We start from the raw sequence: 18,963 nt of genomic DNA, 5'->3' as shown, positions 1-18,963 counted from the left end.
CCTACAACGCTTGGACGAATTGGCTCAGCAATTTGAGGATTTATCCTTCCACTACTTGCCGCGAGCCAAAAATCAGTTTGCTGATGCTCTGGCTACTTTGGCCTCCATGGTTAATGTAGGGGGAGACTAAGTCATTCGACCTCTGACGGTTCGGCTACAGAAACAGCCAGCACATATCATGAATTTGGTGGATGACAAGCCCTGGTATTGGGATATACAGAATTATCTTCAGAATGAAGCCTACCTGGAGGGATCCACCAAGACTGATCAACGGACATTGAGACAGTTAGCATCCGGATATTTCCTTACTGGGGGAGTTCTGTATAAAAGAAGTTGGAATGGCCTGCACCTAAGGTGCGTTGATGAGGGAGAAGCTCAAACCATCATGGATTCCTTACATAATGGGAGTCCGGTCCACACATGCACGGGATAGCCTTGGCTCAGAAAATTATGAACCTGGGTTATTACTGGTCAACTATGAATGCAGATTGCGTGAGGCACGCGCAGAAGTGCCATGAGTGTCAAATTTTTGCTAAGCTGCAAAGACAGCCTCCGGTCAATTTGAATCCTATTGCTTCACCATGGCCTTTCGCAACTTGGGGCATAGACGTGATCGGAAAAATCCACCCAAAGGCTTCCAATGGTCACCAATTTATCCTGGTCGCTGTTGATTATTTCACTAAGTGGATTGAGGCAGCCTCCTATTCGGTCTTGAATGCCAAGAAGGCAGCACAGTTCGTTCGTACTAACATCCTTTGTCGGTACGGAACGCCATTCGAGATCATTACTGATAACGGGTCCCACTTTCAAAGTGAATTTTCTGACCTGCTGAAGCAAAAGAAGATTCAGCATCACAAGTCTTCACCCTATCGGCCACAAACAAATGGGGCTGTAGAGGCTGCAAATAAGGCTATAAAAGTCATTTTACAAAAGACAGTTCAAAAGCATAAAGCTTGGCATGAACAGTTGCCGAATGCCCTATGGGGATATAGGACTTCAATCAGAACGCCCACCGGAGCAACTCCGTATTCCTTAGTGTATGGTATGGAAGCAGTGTTGCCTATTGAGCTGGAAGTTCAGTCGGCCAGGATTATCCGCGAAAGCCAGATCAGCGAAGTAGATTGGGCTAAGAATTGTCATTTGCAACTCTTGGGTATGGATGAAAAGCGATTGCGAGCAATCCACCAAACTCAAGTTTACCAAAGAAGAATGGCACGTCATTTTAATAAGAAGGTCAAAGACCGAAAACTGGAAGAAGGTTGTTTGGTCCTGAAGGAAATTAGACAGCCAATCATAGACCCACGTGGGAAGTTCGTCCTCATTGGGCTGGACCCTATGTGTTGAAGAAAATATTGTCTGGTGGAGCCGTCATTTTGACTAATTTGGATGGTTTGGAATTCACTAATCCATGTAATTTAGATCAGTTAAAAAGATATTTTGTATAATAAGCATTGCATAATGTAAAGAGAGCTACATTAGACCTGATTCTCTTCGGAAAAAAGAAATTATGTATCGGAGATATGTAGGCAGCCCTCTTTGGGCGCGGTCTAAACATTAATGAAAAATCATTTCATAATTCATTCTTCTTTGCCCAAAAAAAAAAAAAAACAAGAGGAAAGAAAAAAAAGTGAAAAAAAGAAGTGAAAAAAAAAAAAGAAACCCGCTAAGTCGAAAACCCGAAAGAGCGGCTTAGGCAAAAGTCGGAGCCCGCTAAGTTGAAAACCCGAAAAGGGCAGCTTAGGCAAAAATGGGTAGCTCGCTAAGTTGAAAATCCGAAAGGGCGGCTTAGGCAAAAATTAGAGCTTGAATAAATAAAGTTGGAAAATGCTTGGAAAGCTTAAAAGTCAAATGAAATTCCCAATTAAAGCAATAAAGTCAAACAGTCCGAAGTCAAGCAGAAAGCAAAAGAGTCCAAGAAAAATAAGTAAATAATTAAGTCTAAGTCCAAGTCCAAAAAAAAAAAAAACAAAACATACAAAATCCAAAATCCAAAGTCAAAGTCCCAAATAAAAAGTCAAAAAAAAGTCAAAATAAGGAAAAAACAACAAAAGTCCAAAGCCTATAAGAGTCTAGGTGTCCCGTCGCCTCCGTGGGGCAACATCCTCTGAGTCATCCCTAGCCATTGAACTCTCTCCAACTTCGCCTGTCCGGAGAGCCAACACAATCTCCTCGTCAGTCCCAACCTCATCATCAGCGTCAGCCTGAACCCAACCTTCAAGTGCACTCAGCAGTGCGTTCCTCCTCGGCCTCTCAACCGGCCAAACAACGGCAATGAACCAGGCCCGATACTCAGGAGAAGTCTGGACACCGGCAGGATTAGGTAAAGGCCTAACCATATGATGGTCTCTAACCCAAGCCCTAAGGACGACTCGAGTAACACCCGGAGTGATGGCTGAATCAGCTGAAATGTCATCCATAATTGGGACAGTCTGGTCTATCCCCATCTGCCTCAAAACGCGTGAAGCGCAGTACCAAGCACAGTGTGTAAGGCCTAAAAGGTAAACCCGAGTATGGCAGAAGCTAACCTGGATAAAGCGGGTGATGTCATACTAGGAAATGTACCACAGTACCTCATTTGGACCCAACTCAATCAGCCATGAGGTCCATGCGTCAGTAGACGGGTGAGTGATCAGGATCCTCTGCATACGATACTGAGAGGGGTTGTAAGGCAAGAAAGTAGGAGTAGCAACCACTTGGAGATGGTCCTTTAACCAAACCTGAGTAATGGATCCTTTCTATTACAAAGGAACGAACCAAAAGAAAGAAGAAAAAAAGAAAGAGGAGAAGGGAAAATACCTGGAGAATGATCAGAGAGACAGTCTAATTGTCAAAACCCAAAGCGGCTCTGTCAAGACTTCGGATAGTCTCGACTAGCACAATACCGCCGATGCAGCCCATGTCCCCCATCTGACGAGTCATCGGACAGAATCGTAAATATCCAAAGCCTGGGTCGTTATTAAACAAGAAACCCGCCAATAAGCAATAGGAGATAGACCGTACCTCCCCAAATTGATCTTTTCTTACCTTGGAGAGACTCTTAGTCCAATTGTGCATGCATGCTAATAAAACAGGAAGTGCAGGAAAAAATTCACATTTTGGCCCCTAAGGCCCAAAAATGCCCAATTTGGCCCCTAAGGCCCAGAAGTTCACATTTGGCCCCGAAGGCCCAAAAATTCCCAATTTGGCCACTAAGGCCCAAAAATTCACCTTTTGGCCCCTAAGGCCCAGAAGTTCACATTTTGGCCTCTAAGGCTCAAAAATTCCCAATTTGGCCCCGAAGGCCCAAAAATTCTCAATTTAGCCACTAAGGCCCAAAAATTCACATTTTGGCCCCTAAGGCCCAAAAATTCACATTTGGCCCCGAAGGCCCAAAAGTTCACATTTTGGCCACTAAAGCCCACAAATTCATATTTGGCCCCGAAGGCCCAAAAGTTCACATTTTGGCCACTAAGGCCCAAAAGTTCACATCTTGGCCCCTAAGGCCCAGAAATTCTCAATTTGGCCCCAAAGGCCCAAAAACACCTAATTTGGCCACAGAGGCCCTGAAGTTCACATTTTGGCCCCTAAGGCCCAAAAATTCCCAATTTGGCCACAAAGGCCCAAAAGTTTACATTTATGCCCCTAAGGCCCAAAAATTCTCAATTTGGCACCCAAAGGCCCAAAAATTCCCAATTTGGCCACAAAGGCCCCAAAAAAAAATCGAAGAAAATGAAAAAAATCAAGGAAAATAGCCAAAAGGCGGGACGTCTGGACGCGTCCGATTTTTCGCCTTCAAAATTTGTGTTTCAGACAACCACCGACTCTCATAAATCATCTTTATGGTTGCCGGTGGGGGGCAACTGTGAATACCCAAATTTTGAGGCTCAAAAAGCTAGTTTTCCCGGACTGCAAACAGTCCGGCCGGACCGGAGGCCATTCGGAAAGTTCACCGAAAGTATGCCAATATGGTACTTGAAACGTCAGAAAAATTATGAGGATTGTAGAACTGGTCCCGGAATATTTTTTGGAGGTTGGGAACTCCCAGAAAAGCCTCCGGAACGAAAGACTAGCTCGCCCGCGGGCCACGGCGGCTCCGGCCGCCCTCCAGCCCAATTTTTGCCTATAAATACAACCTAGCACTCTGTTTTTACTCACTCAGTCTGTGCTGACGGACGCTCCTTCTCCCTTACGCTCCTTGCGATTCTTTTACTGCTTTTCTGCATTTTAGTATAGGCTTTTTATTACTCTGCTGTTATAATATTTGGCCACTTAAATTAAATTAAATTAATTAATATTCCCCAAACGAGGAGCTTAATCCGGAGTTTTCAAGCTGAAGCTAAGAAGCGGCCGTCGATTAAATCAGGTACATAAACGAAACTCTGCCTATTTAATTTTAGCACTTCATGCATATTCTTCTTCTACTCCAATTCTGAATTAAACTGCTGCATAATTGCATTCATGACATCAATTTTGGCAAATAAACTGCCTCAATTAAACATGATTAAGCTTAAACGCCCGGTTAATTAATAATCGTGGTGTTAAAGCCTAAATCCGACAATATTGGCTAAAAAGCCTAGTTAATTAATAACTATGGCGCAAGTGCCTTTATTTCGAACAAGTTCGGCTAAAAGTCCAATTAATCAATAATTGCAACTAAAAGCCTTAATCAATCACGTTTTGGCAACAAATTGCCCACAGTTTAAGCAATCACATTTTGGCAACAAATTCCTAAATTACACATCAATTTTGGCAAAATGCCTTGAATTAATCAATCTTTTGGCTAATTGCCTTAAATCAATCAATTTTGGCGACAATCGCCCAATCACTCATTTTGGCAAACAAATTGCCTAAATCAACTCATTTTGGCTAATTGCCCTAAAATCAATCAATTTTGGCGACAATCGCCCAATCAACACCTTTTGGCAAACAAATTGCCTAAATCAACTCATTTTGGCTAAAAGCCTTCAAATAATCAATTTTGGCGACAATCGCCTAAATCACATCAATTTTTGGCAACAAATTGCCTAAATCAATCTTTTTGGCTAAAAGCCTTAAATCAACACTTTTGGCAACAAACGCCTAATCAAATCAATCAATTCTTTGGCAAAATGCCTAAACAAAATGCACAAAGCATACACACACTCATGCATTAAGCATACCCATTCAAAGCCCTTTAAAAAGGGCCTATCGAACTACGTCGACTTTGATCTTCCATTCAAACGGAAGTACGTAGGCACGTTCAGGATTTAACCCCGATCGGCAAGTCGAAATCACTTAAACATTCCATTGGTCCAATTACCTTGCAAAGCATTCATTTTTTTTGGTTAGTTCATCAACATGACATGGTCTCGGGATCCACCTCGGGTTCGTAAACTATGCCTTAGACATTGGGATAATTAATCTAATAATTAGGTTAATTAAAATTGGAGTCAACTTAGGGTTTTTTCCTAGTTTACCCTAAAATAATTAAACAAGGTGGCAACTCACACACTCACGTGCATTTCTGCCCTTAATCATATGCATTTTTATGCCTATTTTCGGGGTAGGGGTTCACAATGGGCTCGGGGAACACGCTGAACGACACCGTACTGGCGGTTGATCCTGTCCGGGAAGTAGGCCATGGAACGGTTGAGACTGGCATACAGCACATAACTGAGGTTCATGCTCCCGGCAGTGACCAGTCTAATCCTCCACCAAGGACAAGTCCACCGAATCATGGGGTTATCTCCAAAGTCAAATTGTCCTCGGGAACGGGGTCGAAAATTAGCAGGGCCATAAGTTGGAATTGATCGAGCAGGGACTGGAGGAATCAGGCTCAGCTTGTCCAAAGCCCAGGCTTACAATAACATCGGACAACCCCGATGGTGAACATTGAAATTGGTGACATGAAGGGCAATGTCCCTAACCCAGCACATGGTCTCTCCCATGATCATCATAAAGACAGTGCGACAGTACACCTGCATTCGCGGACAACGGTCAGCAGATGGAAATCTCCAATTCCGGGTTGAAGATTCTTCATGGCATACACATTCAGCAATAGGAAACAACAACCCCGAACCCAAAAAGGGTTCGCATCCATGGACAGCACTCTACTCAGAAAAGGCTCTAAGGGAAGGCCTTGATTCGGGTCTATTACGTCAGGAAGGTAAACCGGGCATAGAGCCGTGATCTCGACCAGATCATATCTTGCGCCTGGGGGCAAAGCCGGGGTTTCATCTTGTTCAGGGTGATGGCCCATTACGACACACATCTCCTCGTAGGTCGGAGTTACTTCAGAGTCTTTAAATCAGAAAACCATGGTGTTGGGGTTGAAGTACCCCACGAGCCAGGACAAGAAACTATGATCAGGCTTCAAATCTTTGAAGTACTTCAACCAGGCCAATTGGTTCATGGGGTGAATCTGCCACAGGTCATCAGGAATGGATTGAACAAAGGAGGAAATTTGATTTCTGAAAGCCATAGAGAGAAGGGATTTTTGAAGAAAAAGGCTGTTTTGAATGTTAGGGAATGAATAGAACGAAGAGGGAAACTTCTATTTATAGGAGCGAAAAGGCTTCAATGAATGCAATACTATTGTCAGCTGGCATGGCATCTATTGTCGATAGTGATAGGACACGGATTCGTCATAAAACAAGAGACCACTCAGGCAGTTGGGCATTTATGCCTACATTGATAAGGTGAACCTCTCTTGCAATAGGATGGTTGAGCATTTATGTCCGCATTAACCATGTGGACCTGTGAACCCCTTCCCCAAATGTCATAGGCATGTGATGCATATGATGAATGAGAAGAAATACACGTGATGTGTGAGTCGCCACCTTGTTTAATTATTTAAGGGTAAACTAGGAAAAAACCCTAAGTGACTCCATTTTTAATTAACCTAGTTACTAGATTAATTATCCCAATGATTAAGGCACAATCTACGAACCCGAGATGGATCCCGAGACTATGTCATGCCGATAAACTAACCGATGAATGAATGCTTTGCAAGGTAAATGATGGATTAATGAAATGTTCGAGTGATTTTGACTTGCCACCCGGGGTGAAATCCCGAACGTGCCTACGTACTTCCGTTTGAATGGAAGATCAAAGTCAACGTAGTTCGATAGGCCTTCTTTGAAGGGCTTTGAAGGGGTATGCTTAATGCATGAGTGTGTATGCTTTGTGCATAAGTGTGTATGCTTTGTGCGTGATTGTGTGTATGCTTCGTGCATGAGTGTGTGTATGCTTTGTGCATTTTGTTTAGGCATTTCGCCAAAGATTGATTGATTTTTAGGCATGTTGCCAAAAATGTTGATTTTAATGGCTTTTAGCCAAAATGATTTGATTTAGGCAATTGTTGCCAAAATGTGCGAATTAGGCGATTGTCGCCAAAATGGTTGATTTTACGGTTTTAAGCCGAAAATGTTGATTTTAAGGCATTTTGCCAAAAGATTGATTTTAAGCGATTTGTCGCCAAAATGGTTGATTTTAAGGCCTTTAGCCAAAATGTGTTGTTTTAGGCAATTAGTTTGCCAAAAATGTGCGATTTAGGCGATTGTCGCCAAAATGGTTGATTTTAAGGCCTTTGGCCAAAATGTGTTGCAATTAGTTTGCCAAAAATGTGCGATTTAGGCTTTAATGCCACGATTATCGATTCATCGGGCGTTCGAGCTTAATCACAATTTATTGTCGAAATGTGATTGATTAAGGCTTTTAGCCACAATTATTGATTAATTGGACTTAAGCCGGATTTGTTCGAAATAAGGCAATTGAACCGTAGTTATTAATTAACTAGACTCTTTTAGCCAATATTGTCGGATTTAAACTTTAATACCACGATTATTGATTAACCGGGCATTTAAGCTTAATCAAATTAATTAAGGCAGTTTATTTACCAAAAATAATGACGTGGATGCATTTATGCAATTGTAGAATTATTAAGAGTAGAAGAGAAATATGCATGAAGTGCTAAAATTAAATAGGCAGAGTTTTGTTTACATACCTGATTTAATCGACGACCGCTTCTTAACTCCGGATTAAGCTCCTCGCTTAGGAAATATTAATTAATTTTAATTTGTTTAATTTTTAATGTCCAAATATCACAATAAAAATGCAATAAAAATTAAATTAAAATGCAAAAAGCGGTAAAGAAAACGCAAGGAGCGTGAGAGGGAGAAGGATTCGTCCGTCAAAACAGACAGGTGTGCCAAAATTGGACTGAAAATGGCCTATTTATAGGCCATTTTCGGGTCCCGGGCGGCAGCTGCCGCCCAGTCGGTGGGGCGGCAGGCCCCGCCTGGTCTGGGCGGCAGGTGCCGCCCAGGGGCGTGGGGGGGCTAGGCCCCGCCTGCGCGGGGCGACAGGCCCCGCGCGTGCTGGGCGGCACGCCTCGCCCGACTGCCGCGCGGCAGGCCCCGCCCGTGCGGGGCGACAGGCCTCGCACTCGAGCGCGCTGGGCGGCAGTGCCTCGCCCGCGCGCGGGGCAGGCCCCGCCCGTGCGGGGCGTCAGGGCCCTGCGCGCGCTGGGCGGCAGGCCTCGCCCGCGCGGGGCGGCAGGCCTCGCCCGCGCTGGGCGGCAGGCCTTGCCCAGGAAGTGGGGCGGCTGCTGCCGCCCAAGCTGGGCGGCTGCTGCCTCCGGTCCCGGCGGCTGCTGCCGCCGTGGCCGGCGGCCGTCGGCCTGCGCCGTGCCTCGTTCCGAGGGCCTTTTTGGGAGTTCCGGACCTCCGAAAAATATTCCGGGACCTGTTCCGCGATCCTCGCGATATTCCGGACGTTTTAAGTACCATATTGACATATTTTCGGTGAACTTCCGAAATAGCCTCCGGTCCGGCCGGACTGTTTGCAGTCCGGGAAAACAGGCTTTCTGAGCCTCAAAATTTGGGTATTCACAGTTGCCCCCCACCGTCGACCATAAAAATGATTTATGGGAGTCGGTAGTTGTCTGAAACGCAAATTTTGTAGGCGAAAACTGGACGCGTCCAGAAGACCCGCCTCTTGACTATTTGCTTATAAATAGCTTGAAAAAACTCATTTTCATTCATTCTAAACTTTCTAACCTAAGGAACTCTCTCAAATTCTCTCAACTTCTAAAGCTTCAAAATTCTTTTCTCTTTTTTTTTTTTTTTATGGCTTCCTCTGATCTGAGCGGTGAGGAGTACCTGGGGTCTCTAGGGATCTCGCTTGACGAGGTCAACCTTACGGCGGACGCTAACACTCACGCCTCCGTAACTGGCATCTTTGCCCAGGTAAGCCTACCTTTATGGCATTATTATCATCTTTTTCAGGCTAAAGTTGGGAATTTTCGGGCCTTAGGCCGAATTGTGAATTTTCGGGCCTGTGTGGCCGAAAATGTGAATTTTGGGCCTCTGTGGCCTGATTGTGATTTTTCCGGCCTGTGTGGCCGAAAGTGTGAATTTTGGGCCTCTGTGGCCTGATTTGTGATTTGTGGGCCTCTGTGGCCGGATTGTGAATTTTGGGCCTCTGTGGCCTGATTTGTGATTTGTGGGCCTCTGTGGCCAGATTGTGAATTTTCGGGCCTGTGTGGCCGAAAATGTGAATTTTGGGCCTCTGTGGCCTGATTTGTGATTTGTGGGCCTCTGTGGCCAGATTGTGAATTTTCGGGCCGGTGTGGCCTAAAATGTGAATTTTGGGCCTCTGCGGCCTGATTGTGAATTGTCGGGCCTCTATGGCCAGAGTGTGATTTTCGGGCCTTAGGCCGAATTTGTGAATTTTGGGCCTCTGCGGCCGAATTGTGAATTGTCGGGCCTCTATGGCCAGAGTGTGATTTTCGGGCCTTAGGCCGAATTTGTGAATTTTGGGCCTCTGGGGCCGAATTGTGAATTTTTATTTTCTGTATTTGCTGTTTTATTAGTATGCGTGCTAAGATATTATCCTTAGTAAAGAACCAAGGGACAATTCTTATATTACTTTACCTTTTAGGATCCTTACATTAAATTGGATGTGGCTGAGAATTCTATGTCCGAAATCCCGATCGAGATATTGGATCCGAGCCACCCGGTCGGGGCAATCATCAATCCGTCCCGTCTGGGTTACTTGAGGCATTTTGATGCTGGCCGAAATAGTCACAAGGAGTTGCTGGGTGCTTTGGCCGAGAGATGGTGGGACACTACCAACACTTTTCATTTTTCTTGGGGCGAGATGACAATGACCCCTGTGGATTTTTCTGTGATTACCGGAATCCCTTTTGGTATTCGGACGATTGAATTATATGATGACTGGAGGACAGAGATCTCCCCTGATCGGATGACGGAATTGATTGGTATAGACCTGCCTCGGATTGTCGGGCCAGGTTCTGCTATTCCAGCTTTGAGTGTTTCCAGGCGCTGGCTATATCTCCAAGCTCCCGGTATTTATGCTAGACATAGGCGGGGAGAGCTGACGGCTACTCAGGTGGCCCGATTCACTTTGTTGCTGATGTTTGCTTCGACCTTTTGGTCCAACAGGAAAGAAAGGTTTAATCCTTCTATCTTGAAGAGTTTAGAAAACCTAGCCCATCTCACGGAGTACGACTGGGCTGGCGCTATTTTGAGCCGTATGTATGATGACATGTGTGGTCTGAGTCGGAGCCACTGTAAACTCAGCGGGACCTATTACTTCTGGGAGGTAATGCGAAGAACACTCTGTATATTTTTCTATATTATTAGCCCTCTTTTGACTCTCGTTTCTTCTTTGTTGCAGATTTGGGCATTTGAGTATTTTCCTTACACTCGCCCGGAGCAAATTCATGCAGATCTCGGATTAGGGCTGGTACCTTTGGCTTGGAGATGGTACCGAACAAACCTTCATACCAGTCGGCATAAGCACTCGCTAAAAGACCTGAGAACCTTTTTTAATACGTGTAGCCCGGCGCAGGTATGTGTTCAGTAATTCTTGAATACGTTGAATAAAAAAGATTTATCAACATATTTGCATCTTTTTTAGGTTGAGGTGGGGGCGATGGCCATTCGCCTACAGAGCTGGATCCAGGTTGATCCTCATTTCCAGCGGTCGGATGACTTGTCTCGGCGGAGGGTGATCCTGTCGCATCTCGTCCTGAGACGATATTACTTAGGCGAGAGAGTAGACTTTCAAATAAGAGGCTGTCGTTCCATCCCTTATCCTCCTCCCGGGGACATGCGAGCGGGCAGGCAGATGACTCTCACCGATGCGCATACTGAGGGTATTCCGTATGGAGAGTTCATCTTGGAGGGAGATTATGCTGAGTTCTGCAGACTCTTTCTGATGCAGCCTATTGGATCGCGGCTTGACAATTTTCAGAGATCAGCTCCTTTCCATCAGCCCGCCACCCGCTCTTCTCGGGCCACGGGTTCTTCGAGTAGGACTCCAAAGAGGAGGCCTACGACTGATCCTTCTTCTTCTACTCGGGCTGAAGGTTCATCTCAAGCCGGCCCTAGCCACTCGGCCGGCCATTCCAGGGCTCCCCGGGCTGTGACAGAGGCTACAGGGTCACTTCATTCAGACTTGGCCAATTTACGTCTTCCATACAGTATTTCCTACCATACTCCTGACGCTCCTTTAGCCTTTCGAGAGGTCTCGCTGGAAAATGTGGATCGCTTGGCTCTGCCTTCTGAGGACATTACTGAGGTAAGTAAAAACTGCTAAATCTCTCACAAAAACGATTCATAAGAGATTTGACGTTCATTTGCATTTTTTTTTTTTATAGGTTCCTGTTGGATTGATCAATCAGATGATGGAATTGATGCTCGGGATGCAACAGGAACTGTCTTCGTCCTGGACTCGTGAGGCTTACAATGATCAGAGAAGGCAGAGGACCCGTCGCTGAAGCCATGATTGCCGGATTTTTCTGTTCCTCTTTCTTTCTTTCTTGTCTGACTACTGTACTAAACTTTGATCGTGCTTCTATACTGTATCGTTGTACTGAGCTTTATTTTGTACCTGCACTTGGTTAGTATTGAAATATATGTATGCATGTTTATTGTATTTGAAACAAAATGGGAGGACTTCATCATTTTGGCTTATGGACAAAATACACTTTTTTTTTTTTATTTTTTATGCGTGGCGGCCGCTGCCGCCATCATTCAGTGGCAATTTGACGACCGCTGCCGCCGTCATTCGGTGGCAATTCGGCGGCTGCTGCCGCCATCATTCGGCGGCTGCTGCCGCCCTCATTCGGTGCATTTTCTCCTATAAAAGCTTGTTCTTTGTTTCGGCTCTTCACTCATTCCTTATCTTCTCTCTTCTTCTTTTCTCTCCGTGTTTATCTTTTCCAAAGAATGAATCCTTCTTTCAATCATAGCATGCACAGCTGGGCTAGGAGTCTCTCCAAAGTTGAAAAGATCAACTTGAAGAGGTATGGCCTCTCTCCTATCGTTACCCTTAGGGGGGTAGTGATCGACTGGAACTTTTTATGGGCCTGTATCAGACTCTGGGACCCTGAGGCCCACGTTTTTCGGTTCGGGGCCATGATGGAGGAGATGTGTCCTCTTTTCGAAGAGTTTTGTGCTATCATAGGGTGTGACCCTAATGCCCCTTTAGTCAGGCATGAGGTTAAAGTCGGGTATGTTCGGTCATTTGAAAGTTTATATCAATTCAGCCGGCCACAAGCTAGGGCGATGATTGTTGACGACCAGAAGGCGATTCTGCTGCCCCTGATTGATGAATTTTCAGAGGTTCTTTCAGATGACCCAGACCGGATGAGGCTTAGGATGCGGGCTTTTGTATTTTGCTTATTATCTGGTTTCTTGTTTAATAAGGACCCAGGCTTCGGGGATCTGCGATTTTGCCCTATGATTCGACAGATGGAGGACATGAGTTGCATTGGTGGCATTGTGCTAGCAGAAACTATCAGGAGCCTTGACAGAGCTGCTTTAGGCTTCGAGGACTGGACGGTTTCCCCGATTATTCTCCAGGTACTTCTTTTCTTCTCATCTCTTCCTTACTTATTGTTTTGGTTCATTCCCTTGTAATAGAAAGGATCCATTACTCAGGTTTGGTTGAAGGATCACCTTCAAGTGGTCGCTGCTCCTACCCGTTTGCCTTACAACCCTTCTCAGTATCGTATGCGGAGGATCTTGATCACACACCCGTCTGCTGACGCATGGACCTCATGGCTGATTGAATTGGGTCCAAACGAGGTATTGTGGTTTGTTCCCTGGTATGACACCACCTGCTTTATCCAGGTTAGCTCTCGTCATGCTCGGGTTTACCTTTTAGGCCTTACACACTGTACTTGGTATTGTGCTTCGCGCGTTATGAGGCAGATGGGAATAGATCAGACTGTCCCGATTATGGATGACTCTTCATCTGATTCGGCCATCACTCCGGGAGTTACCCGAGCCGTCCTTAGAGCTTGGGTTAGAGACCATCTGATGGTTAGGCCTTTACCTGATCCTGCTGGTGTTCAGACTTCTCCTGAGTATCGGGCCTGGTTCATGGCCTTTGTTTGGCCAGTGGAAAAGCCAAGGAGGAACGCATTGCTGAGTACACTTGAGGGTTGGACTCAGGCTGACGTTGGTGATGGGATTAGGACTGATGAGGAGATTGTGTTGGCTCCTCGGACAGACGAGGCGGGGGAGAGTTTAGCGGCTAGGGATGACTCAGAGGACATTGCCCCACGGAGGCGACGGGCCACTTGAACTCCTATGGGTTTTTTTTTTTTTTTTTGGATTTTTTTTTTGTTTTTGACTCTTTTCGGTATTTTGGCTTTGGACTTTGGATGTATGTGTTGGACGTGGACTCTACTTTCTTTAGTTTTCTGCTTGATTTTAGACTGTTTGCCTTTGCTGCTTTCAATTGGGCATGTCATTTGACTTTTAAGCTTTCCAAGCATTTTCCAACTTTATTTATTCAAGCACTGATTTTTGCCTAAGCCGCCCTTTCGGGTTTTCGACTTAGCGGGTTTTTTTTATTTATTTATTTCTTTTTATTTATTATTATTTTTATTATTAGCAAAGAAGAAAGAACGATGAAATGATGATTTTTATTAATGTTTAGACCGTACCCAATGAGGGCTGCCTACATATCTCCGATATATAATTTCTTTTTTCCGAAGAGAATCAAGTCTAATGTAGTTCGTTTTACATTATGCAAATGATTACAATTTACACAAAATATCTTTTTAACTGATCTAAATTACATGGATTAGTGAATTCCAAGCCATCCAAATCAGTCAAAATAACGGCTCCGCCTGACAAGATCTTCTTCAACACATACGGTCCAACCTAATGAGGACGGAACTTCCCCCGTGGATCTATGACCGGTTGTCTAATTTCCTTCAGAACCAAACAACCTTCTTCCAGTTTCCGGTCTTTGACCCTCTTGTTAAAATGTCGCGCCATTCTTCTTTGATAAACTTGAGTTTGGTGGATTGCTCGCAATCGCTTTTCATCCATACCCAAGAGCTGCAAATGATAATTCTCAGCCCAATTTGCTTCACTGATCTGGCTTTCCCGGATAACCCTCGCCGACTGAACTTCCAGCTCAATAGGCAATACTGCTTCCATGCCATATACTAAGGAATACGGGGTTGCCCCAGTAGGTGTTCTAATTGAAGTCCTATATCCCCATAAGGCATTCGGCAACTGTTCATGCCAACCTTTGTGCTTCTTAATTGTCTTTTGCAAAATAACTTTTATGGCCTTATTTGCAGCTTCTACAGCCCCGTTTGTTTGTGGACGATAGGGTGAGGACTTATGATGTTGGATTCTTGTCTCTTTCAACAAATTAGCAAATTCACCCTGGAAGTGAGCTCCATTATCCGTGGTGATCTCGAATGGCGTTCCGTACCTGCAAAGGATGTTGGTACGAACGAACTGTGCTGCCTTCTTGGCATTCAGAATCGAATAAGAGGTTGCCTCGATCCACTTAGTGAAATAATCTATAGCAACCAAAATGAATTGGTGACCGTTGGAAGCCTTCGGGTGGATTTTTCCGATCACGTCTATGCCCCAGGTCGCGAAAGGCCATGGTGAAGTGATAGGATTCAGATTGACCGGAGGCTGTTTTTGCAATTTAGCAAAAATTTGACATTCATGGCACTTTTGCGCATGCCTCACACAATTCGCCTTCATGGTTGACCAGTAATAACCTAGGTTCATGATTTTTCGAGCCAAGGCTATCCCGTGCATGTGTGGGTCGGACTCCCCGTTATGTAAGGAATCCATGATGGTTTGAGCTTCTTCCTCATCAACGTACCTTAGGTGCAGGCCATTCCAACTTCTTTTGTACAGAACTCCCCCAATAAGGAAATATCCGGATGCTAGTTGTCTCAATGTCCGTTGATCAGTTTTGGTGGATCCCTCTGGGTAAACTTCGTTCTGAAGATAATTCTGTATATCCCAATACCAGGGCTTATCGTCGACCAAATTCATGATATGTGCTGGCTGTTTCTGTAGCCGCACTGTCAAGGGTCGAATGATTCGATCCTCTTCTACATTGACCATGGAGGCTAGAGTGGCTAGAGCATCTGCAAACTGATTTTTGGCTCGTGGCAAGTAATGGAAGGATAAACCATCAAATTGCTGAGCCAATTCATCCAAGCGTTGTAGGTAAGGAACCAAACGCTCTTCTTTAATTTTCCATTTCCTTAAAGCCTGGGAGACTATTAAGTTGGAATCTCCGAAAACCTTGAGGATCTTTATCTCCTTTTCCAAGGCTGCTTCTAACCCTCTTATGCAAGCTTCATACTCGGCTTCATTGTTAGTGCAGTTGAAATCCAATTTGACTGCGATTGGGATGTATTCTCCACAAGGAGTTTTGAATACAACTCCGACCCCATTTCCATGGTAATTCGAAGCTCCATCGAAGTACATCTCCCAGACTTCACTTTCTAAGCTTAACAAGTCTTCATCAGGAAATTCCACTTCCAGCATTTGGTCTCCGACCGGTAATTCAGCTAATTGATCAGCTAAAGCACCGCCTTTCACGGCCTTCTGTTGTACAAACTTTAGGTCATAAGCTGCAAGTACTGATACCCACTTTGCCATCTTACAGTCAAGAACCGGCCTCTCCATAAGGAATTTCAAGGGGTTCGACTCAGAAATAACGTACGTAGTGTAAGACGAGAGGTAGTGCTGTAGCTTGGTACAGGCCCAGACTAGAGCCAGACACAACTTCTCTACTTTATTGTACTTTAATTCGTATTCTAGCATCCTTTTGCTGAGATAATACACTGCATTTTCTATCCTTGTATCTTCTGCTTGTTGAGCTAACATTGCACCCATAGCTTCTTCTGTCACTGATAGGTACAACAGCAAAGGCTTTCCTAGCCTTGGTGGCTGTAAGACTGGTGGGGATAACAGATATTGCTTGACTTGGTCGAAAGCTTTCTGACAATCCTCATTCCATTTTACGGCTACTCCTTTCCTAAGTAGCTTGAACATAGGACCACAAGTGTCTGCCAGTTGATTGATGAACCGGCTGATATACTGTAGTCTTCCCAGGAAACCCCGGACTTCTTTTTCCGTCCTTGGAGCTGGCATTTCCAGAATGGCTTTGGCTTTTGAAGGGTCAATCTCTATGCCCTTCCGACTGACCATATAGCCCAGAAATACTCCGGATGTAGCTCCGAACAGACACTTTGCTGGGTTGAGCTTCAGATTATACTTTCGAAGTCTAAGGAAGAACTTCTCGAGCGCTGTTGTATGTTCTTCAGCTGTTTTTGATTTAACAACCATGTCGTCCACGTACACTTCTACCTCTTCGTGAATCATGTCATGGAAGATGGCTGTCGCCATTCTTTGATAGGTTGCCCCCGCATTTTTGAGCCCAAAAGGCATAACTCTGTAGCAATAAGTTCCCCATTCCGTGATGAATGCCGTTTTCTCTTTGTCTGGCACATGCATCATTATTTGGTTGTATCCGACAGCAAGATCGGTCAAGGAGACCATCTCGTGTCCCGCCATTCGGTCTACTAACAAGTCAATATGCGGTAGGGGGAAGTCATCCTTCGGACACGCCTTGTTCAAATCCCTATAATCAACACACATTCTGACCTTACCGTCTTTCTTCGGCACTGGCACAATATTTGCTAACCATGTTGGGTAGGCGATAGGTTCTATGAACTTGTTTTCCAGTTGCTTGGCCACTTCTTCCTTGATCTTCAAAGACCATTCTGTCTTCAGCCTTCTTAGCTTCTGTTTTACTGGCTTAGCCTCGGGGTATACTGGGATTTTGTGTACCGCTATTGCTGGGTCAATTCCCGTGATGTCGCTTGCCTTCCACATGAAGCAATCGGCGAACTTCTTCAAGCATTCACTGACTTGTTTCCTGTTAGCACAATCAAATGTAATGTATGTATATTCATTTTCTTCTTTGCCAATTATTATTTTTTCTTTTTCATTTTTTATTTCGTTTATTTCTTTTTCTTTATTTTTGCTTGGAAATGCTTGGAAAGATAGACACGCGGGGTAATCAAGAATCTGCAAACCTTTATTGATTATGACGGAATCGTCTTCAAAGATTACATCAAATTTGAAATTTGGATTTTCAAAACCCGACACAGACGACTCAAGATTGGAACTGGACTCTGACTCGGTTTCAGACTCGGGGTCAGACTCAGACTCAATACAGGACTTGATTTCAACTTTTGACTCTAGGTTCGACTCGGGAGGGGGTGTATCACAGTGCGCTCCTCCTCGGCGTACCAATTGGTGAGAGGTCCTTCATTTGGCTTGATCAGGCTCAGTAGATCTTGGTCTTCACCGTTTCCTGTAATGACTGCAACCTCATCAAAGAGACTAGGCTGCATGAAGTCTTCCACTTCCGGATCGGTCTTCGTTTCAGGCTTGTTACCCCATACATCAGAGAATATTTCTAACCCAGGCAGCATCTTTTTAGCAGTCGGGCAGTAAAATGGTTCTTGGAAGTTACGATAAGGAATCGTCTCTCCCGATTTGCAGAAGTGACTATTTAAAGTCAAGAAGCGTGATGGCATCTGTATGTTTTTCTTCTTTCCTCTTCTGGTCTTCTCAGCACGGTCTTCATCAGTAGGCTGATAACCTAGCCCGAAAGTCCCTTCATTCACCGGACATTCCCAGGCTTGCAATGCGGGGTATGTCTTTCCGGACCTTGCCATATTCATTCCTGGCAGATAGGACATTTTCAGCATTAAAGGAACTATGCAATTTATCTGCACCGTCCCGAAATCAGAGAGAATTCGGGAGTTTGTAGTCTTCCCTTCTATGAACTGTACAGTGTCAAATTGGAATCCCGAAAGGGGCAAGTTGGTAGTCTCAGGGTTGACCTCAAAGAGAGGCTCGCCTTTCGGCTTTTTCAACTGATTGTAGTCATCTCCCTGGATAGTAATAACCTTGTCCTCATAAGGAAACTTGACTTTTTGGTGTAAGGACGAGGGTATTGCCTTGGCATGGTGGATCCATGGTCGACCTAAAAGTAGATTAAAGCTGGTCGGTACATCAATCACCTGGAATGGGACTTCCATCACAGTTGGCCCGACTGTCAATTTTAGCATAGCAACCCCCAATACTTCCCTTCGGGTACTATCATAGGCTTTCACTATCTGGTCAGATGGAATGAAATCTGTCTCTTCTAACCCCAAACAGCTGGCTACCCTTAGTGGGCAGACGTTCAATGCTGACCCATTGTCAATGAGAACCATGGGTACAGTTTTGTCTCTAGTCTGAATGGTGACATAAAGAGCATTGTTGTGACTGCTTCCCTCCTTAGGTAGTCATCATCAGAGAACCCGATGCTTTGCATTTTAGATGATTGAGTGAGGGTGGACACTAGCACTTCAGGGCTAACCTCTACCGATGTCTGAAGTTGGCTCAAAGCCTTGCAAAGAGCTTGGCGATGAGGAAAAGATGATGCTAAAAGTTCCCAGATTGACACCTTAGCTTGTGTCTTTTTTAATTGTGATAGGACCGGATCCTCCTTCTCCTCTGTTCTTTGGTAGGGATTATTTGGAATTTTGTCCAAGACTAAAGGTTCATACTGTCTCCCGCTTCTGGTTATAGCATCGACCTCCTCAGATAGGTCATTCAGATCTAGGACACAGATTTC

Source organism: Jatropha curcas, chromosome 2, assembly GCF_041381405.1.
Source record: "Jatropha curcas cultivar XTBG-Jc1 chromosome 2, XTBG_Jcur_1.0, whole genome shotgun sequence".
NCBI classification, from domain to species: domain Eukaryota; kingdom Viridiplantae; phylum Streptophyta; class Magnoliopsida; order Malpighiales; family Euphorbiaceae; genus Jatropha; species Jatropha curcas.
Note: the sequence above shows the minus strand (reverse complement) of the source record.